General features: G+C 48.0%; 2 pseudogenes; both read right to left on the bottom strand.

Moving 5' to 3' along the window:
- Positions 1-689: 689 nt before the first annotated feature.
- On the bottom strand, positions 690-808 carry LOC143937109 (5S ribosomal RNA; annotated as a pseudogene).
- A 324-nt stretch (positions 809-1,132) lies between these two features.
- LOC143937362 (5S ribosomal RNA) lies at positions 1,133-1,251 on the bottom strand (annotated as a pseudogene).
- Positions 1,252-6,890: the final 5,639 nt, after the last annotated feature.

The following is a 6,890-nucleotide window of genomic DNA, read 5'->3' as shown; positions in this document are numbered from 1 at the left end:
GTTCGCAAGGGTAAATGATATTGAACGAATGGAAGACCTGACTGCCACAATGAGGGATAAAACGGAGGAGCATGGGAACAGATGGTTCTACTGGACCCAGTTTCGCTTTTCGGAGGAATACCTCCGCGAGACATAGTAAGCTCATGGTGATCGTTGGAGATCGCTGTTCCAAACGTTGGACAGCTGATGAGCTGGTGAGCCGAGGGCGTCTCTTGCTCCCTGGGAGGGGACCCCACACTATCCACTCTACCCACGACACCCCCTTACCCCTTCTTTTCCTTTTCTGCCATTTCCTTCCCCAATCTTCTCTTTCCCCTTCTCCCTCCTTTCAGTTCTACTATTTCCCTTCTTAACTCAAAAAAGGGAAAAGAAAATGGTATGTTCCGACCCCATTTGACTACTACACAATACTCTTCCCCTATCTATGGATATCTAAACTCTTCGAGGGTAGCAGGGCTAGTATCAATAATATTTTAAGTGGTAGAGGATCCCAACGAGATGGAGCTTTAATCTCATCTTGATATGACCGCAAAGCTGTACACGTGCTATTCTCCTCAGACTTCTTACCATTGGCTCTGATATCCATGCAATATGATCGTTTGTTTGTAACTATTTGTATCACACATTCTGTGAAGTTGCCTTTGCATTGTATGTCGCATACTACTAAATAAAAAAACAAAAAAAACAGAAGCCTATGGCACCTGGTATTCCCAGGCGGTCTCCCATCCAGGTACTAACCAGGCCCAACACTGTTTAGCATCCGAGATCAGACGAGATTGGGCGCTTTCAGGGTGATGGGGCCGTAGGTGATCTCTTCGGGCACTCTCAACCCTCTTGACAAATGCCAAGATGGTCACCTTGGGAAACAAGTGAAAAAAAAACAGGTCAATGTCAACAACATAAAAAGAAGAATACAGCACCTGGTATTCCAACGCCATCTCCCATCCAGGTACTAACTAGGCCCAACCCTTCTTAGCCTCGGAAAAGAGAAGAGATAGGGCTCTTTCAGGGTGATGCTGCTGTAAGCGATCTCTTTGGGCACTCTCAACCCTCTTGACAAATGCCAAGATGGTCACCTTGGGAAACAAGCAAAAAAAAAAAAAAACGAATCAACGCCAACAACATAAAAAGAAGCCTACAATAACTGGTAATCCCAGGTGGTCTCCCATCCAGGTACTAACCAGGCCCGACTCTTCTTAGCCTCCAAGATCAGACGAGATTGGGTGCTTTCAGAGTGATGTGACCATAGGCAATCTCTTCAGGCACTCTCAACCCTCTTGACAAACACCAAGATGGTCACTTTGGGAAATAAGCGAAAAAAAAACAGGTCAACGCCAACAACATAAAAAGAAGTCTACGACACCTGGTATTCCCAGGCGGTCTCCCATCCAGGTACTAACAAGGCCCGACTCTATTAGCCTCCAACATCAAACGAGATCGGGTGCTTTCAGGGTGATGTGCCCGTAGGCAATCTCTTCAGGCACTTTCAACCCTCTTGACAAACGCCAAGATGGTCACCTTGGGAAACAAGCAAAAAAATAAAAATAAGTCGGAAGCTAGAGACAATACGGCCCGAGTCCTCAATTTAATCCATGCGGCGCATGTACAGGGAAGGCCCTTGCTTATGTTGTCAACGGACACGGAGAAGGCCTTTGACAGGGTGGCCTGGCACTTTATGCAGGCCACCCTGGAACATATAGGTCTTGGCCCCAACATGATGAGCTGGGTAATGTCGCTTTACTCCACGCCATCGGCAGCGGTACGGGTGACCGAGTGGTGCTCGGACTCTTTCCCCATCACTAATGGGACGAGGCAGGGGTGCCCTCTGTCTCCCCTAATTTTAATTCTGACACTGGAACCACTTATGTGTCACGTTCGGAATGACCCGAATATTACTGGCATATCCAAACCCTCGGGCACACCACAAAATTGCGGCGTACGCTGACGATCTAATTTTTTCCGTCTCCAATCCACACATTTTGCTTCCCAAAATACTTGCGTCTCTACAGCGACACGGCAGCCTATATGTATTGAATATATCGGTTCCGGATGGTGAGGCCAAGAGGCTCCGCTCCTCTTTTCCATTCTACTGGGCTGAAAAATCTATACGTTAACTGGGCGTTGACATCGCAGCGGATTTAGTGCAATTGTACCTGCTTCATTTTGTCCCTCTCCTGGATAGACTGAAATCTGATTTGGGAAACTGGAATGCTTTAACACTGACCTGGCTCGGGCGCTGTAATGCATTCAAAATGATGGCCCTCCCTCGGATCTTATACATGTTCCAGACATTACCGATCCGGTTACCCCCAATTTTTTTCAGACAACTGCAGGTGCTGCTCCGGGACTTTATTTGGGCGCGCAAACCGCCCAGAGCCCGTTTGCAATTGCTTGCCAGACCAAAGGACAAGGGGGGTCTGGGTCTCCCAGATCTCAGACAATACTACAGAGTGACTCTGCTAGCGAGAGTCGTTGATTGGCATTGTAATGGCCCACACAAGCAGTGGGTGGAGATGGAGATTGAGGATGGATCCATTCCCCTATTGACCTCCCCGTGGCTCCTGTCCTCCCTACCAAAAGACCTCAGAGGTCACCCCGTAGTGGGAGCTACGTTGGCTGTTGTGCGGAGGTTGTTCCGCTGCACACACATTGCTCCCCTGCCATCACCAATGACTCCGGTTATAGGTAATCCAGACTTCCCATCGGGATTTACCAACAAGAAACTGCGACAGCTGACAGTGGTGGGGAAACAGCGTCTGGGAGAGGTGTGGCCCACGGGAGGGCTCCCGACCACGTAAACTGTCGCCGAGCTTTCTGACCCTCCGCTTGACTTGTTTAGTGCTTATCAACTTCGTCACTTTCTTCTGGCCATACAAAGGGCCCCCTACACTCCTAGAGACCTGACACCCTATAAATCCATCTGTCACAAAAGGGAACCTGTGCGACACACCCTCTCCCTCCTGTACAACCTATTGAGTAGTCAGGAGGAGGAGTCGACCCCCACCATTTATCCACAAATGGGAGAGGGACTTAGGCATCACATTTACCCCACAACAGATAGGGAAGATCCTGACCTTAGTACATAAAGCTTCCATCGCAAACCAATATCAAGATACAAGATAGTCTCACGCTGGTATAGAGTCCCATACCTTCTGAATAAAATGGATAGATCGATCCCGGATGTTTGTTGGAGGTGAAATTCAGATATGGGGACCATGGGACACCTTTTCTGGGCATGCCCGACCTTGAGGAACTTTTGGGTTCCCAGTAGCGTGCCTTCTACACTTGACCGAACAGCCTGTTCGAAAATACAAAAAAACCCTCACGATGCAACTCCTGAATGCCGCCCGGGCCTGCATTCCCGCACTGTGGAGGCAGCCTCAGCCCCCATCCAAGGTGCTGTGGTATTCCAAAGTCAATCATTTTCTCCGGATGGAAGAATTGACCGCCACCCTTCACAACACTGAAGAGGCATTTAGTGTTACATGGAGGCCCTGGAGGTATTTTACTGGTACTCGAGACTACATTCGGGAGGTGAGCAGTGTCTCCGTCCCAGAAAACGACTGAACATCTAACGTTTACCTACGTAGGCCATGTCTGCCCTGGGTGGCATTCCCCCCCTCCTTTTTGTCTTTATTTTTCTTTTTTTCCCCGTCGCCATCCCCCCACCTCCTCTCTCTCCGTCTTTGCACTCTCTTCTTCCCCCGTCCTCCCTTTTGACTATGCCTTGTCTCCTTACTAGCCTTCGGGACCCAGAAGAACCCCAGGGTTCTGGACATGACCGGCTCATATTTTGCTCTGGTTCACGTAGGTCATGATAAGCTGGCTCGCTGTGGTCCCAGTTGTTCTCCATGATTACATTTGTCCGAACGGAGCTGCACTAGTTATACTGTACTACATGTCGGAGGTGGGGTTTCTCTATTTTCTGCATGAAACTGTAGGACTCCCCTCTGAGAACCCAGAGTTATTTGGCTGCCTATTTTTTGTTAGCATGTAATTGTGACCCTGGGTCATGCTGTATGGTTGACTGTTATATTTATATTGTTCTACTTATACTTAATAAAAGAATAAAACAAAAAAAATAAATAAGTCAATGCCAACAACTTAAAAAAAAAGCCTATGGCATCGAGAAATCCCAGGCGGTCTCCCATCCCGGTACTAACCAGGTCCCAACCCTGCTTAGCCTCTGAGATCAAATGCACGCTCAACCCTCTTGACAAACTCCAAGATGGTCACCTTGGGAAACAAACAAAAAAAACAAGTCAACACCAACAACATAAAAAGAAGCCTGCAGCATTTGGAAAACCCAGGCGGTCTCCCATCCAGGTACAAACCAGGCCCAACCCTGCTTAGCCTCTGAGACCAAACGAGATTGGGCGCTTTCAGGGTGTTGTGCCCGTAGGCAATTTCTTTGTGCACTCTTAACCCTCTTGACAAATGCCAAGATGGTCACCTTGGGAAAAAAGGGAAAAAAAACAGGTCAAAGCCAACAACATAAAAAGAATCCTACGGCATCCGGTATTCCCAGGCGATCTCCCAATCAAGACACTACCAGACCAGATCCTTCTATGTAACCTGGTCTTCCCAGGCAGTCTCCCATCCAGGTACTAACCAGGCCTGATGCTGCTAAGCCTCTGAAATCAGACGAGATCGGGTGCTTTCAGTGTGATGTGGCCGTAAGCGTTCTCTTCAAGACACGGCCAACCCTCTTGACAAACGCCAAGATGGTCGCCTTGAGAAACAAGCGAAAAAAACAGTTCAAAGCCAACAACAAAAAAAGAAGTCTATGGCACCTGGTATTTCCAGGCGGTCTCCCATTCAGGTACTAACCAGGCCCGACACTGTTTAGCCTCTGAGATCAGATGAGATTGGGCGCTTTCAGGGTGATGGCGTAGGTGATCTCTTTGGGCACTCTCAACCCTCTTGTTAAACACCAAGATGGTCACCTTGGGAAACAAGCGAAAATAAACAGGTAAATGCCAACAACATAAAAAGAAGCCTACGGCACCTGGTATTCACAGATGGTCTCCCATACAGGTATTAACCAGGCCGTACACTGCTAGGCCTCCGAGATCAGATGAGATTGTGCACTTTCAGGGTGATGTGGCCATAGGTGTTCTATTTAGACACTCTCAACCCTCTTGACAAATACCAAGATGGTTATCTTGGGAAACAAGTGAAGAAAAAAAGGTCAACGCCAACAACATAGACCCTGGCGGTCTCCCATCTGACCCAGACCCTGCTTAGCCTCTGAGATCGGGCGCTTTCAGGGTGATGTGACCTCAGGCGAATGCTTTGGGACATACTCAAAACTCTTGACTGATGCTAAAATGGTCACCTTGGGAAACAAGCGAAAGAAAAACAGGTCAAAGTACTATCCAGGCCGGACCCTGCTTAGCCTCTGAGATCAGATGAGATCGGGCGCTTTCAGGGGGATGTGGCCGTAGGAGATTTCTTTGGGCTCTCTCAGCCCTCTTGACAAATGCCAAGATGATCACCTTGGGAAACAAGCGGAAAAAAAAAGCATGTCAACGCCAACAACATAAAAAGAATGCTACGGCACCTGGTATTCCCAGTTGGTCTCCCATCCAGTTACTAATCAGGCCCGACAATGCTTAGCCTCCGAGATCAGACAAGATCAGGCACTTTCAAGGTGATGGGGCCATAGGCGATCTCTTCGGGCACTCTCAACCATCTTGACAAACGCCAACATGGTCATCTTGGGAAACAAGCGAAAAAAACCAAGTCATTGCCAACATTGGAGGCTAAGCAGGGTTGGGCAATCAGTTTCCTTGCCTGAAATAGGCATCTCAGAACTGCCATCTGGCTACTTCCCGGGTTTCCAACTCCTTCAACTAATCCCAGGAGACAATACTTTGCCTCCATCATGGTGGAGGTTCCAACCACCCGATCAATGGTTCCTGTCACCTCTGTCCAGTAGCGGATCAACTTCGGGCATCTCCAAAACATGTGCATCATGTCTCCCCCCATGTTCCCGCACCGGGGGCAACTTGCGCCCGGCCGTTTGGCCAAACTGAAAAAGTTTACGAGGAGCATAATAGGTTCTATATAATAAGAACAGATGTGACATCCTGTGTGAGGAGAGCCACAATTCACCACAGGCAGGATTCCTGCGGCCAATTATAGCTCAGGGGGGTTTAGTACACACCCCACACTATATAAGGCCGCCAGCATGGCGGCCTTGTATAGTGTGTTGCGGTGGTCAGGGAAAGAGGACGATAGGCAGGGACAGTGTCTTTACTGCTTGGGAACCTAGCACTGTTACAATGGGTGTTATGTGCCTCCTGCACAGTACACACCTGAAGCTACCCTTTATTACTGGTGTTCAATTTCTGCAATACATGCATCTGCAGTGCAGAAGTTAGAGTCGGTGTTGTGTGCCTCCTGCACAGTATACACCTTATTGCTGGTGTTCTGTTTCTGTAATACAGGAACCTAGTACTGTTACAGTGCTAGGGTGTACAGAGAAGCTGGTATATATAGAAGACTACAGCATACAGAAGAAAGGCTAGTGAATACAGAATACAGGTTTCGTGTATGTAGATAGGCTTGAGTATACAGAGATGCTAGAGTAAACAGTGAGGCTAATTTAAAGAGAGGCTAGTATATACAAAGATGTTAGTGTATATAGAGAGGTTAATGTATAGAGAGAGTCGAGTGTATACAGAAAGGACAGTGACAGAAAGGGTATACATGAAAGCTGACATTCTATACAGAAGACTGGGTAGTGTATACAGAGAGTCTAGTGGGTACAGAAGACAGGCTGGTGTATTCTAGCTAGTTTTTACAGTCTAGTGTATATAGAAGACAGGCTGTGGTATACAGAGAGTTTAGTGTATTCAGAGAGTCTAGTGTATACAGTCGGCGAG

This window comes from Lithobates pipiens, unplaced genomic scaffold (assembly GCF_037356315.1).
Source record: "Lithobates pipiens isolate NorthernLeopardFrog02 unplaced genomic scaffold, aLitPip1_a1.2 Scaffold_28, whole genome shotgun sequence".
NCBI classification, from domain to species: Eukaryota; Metazoa; Chordata; class Amphibia; order Anura; family Ranidae; genus Lithobates; species Lithobates pipiens.
The sequence above is the reverse complement of the archived record's forward strand: the minus strand, read 5'-3'. Positions and strand labels throughout refer to the sequence as shown.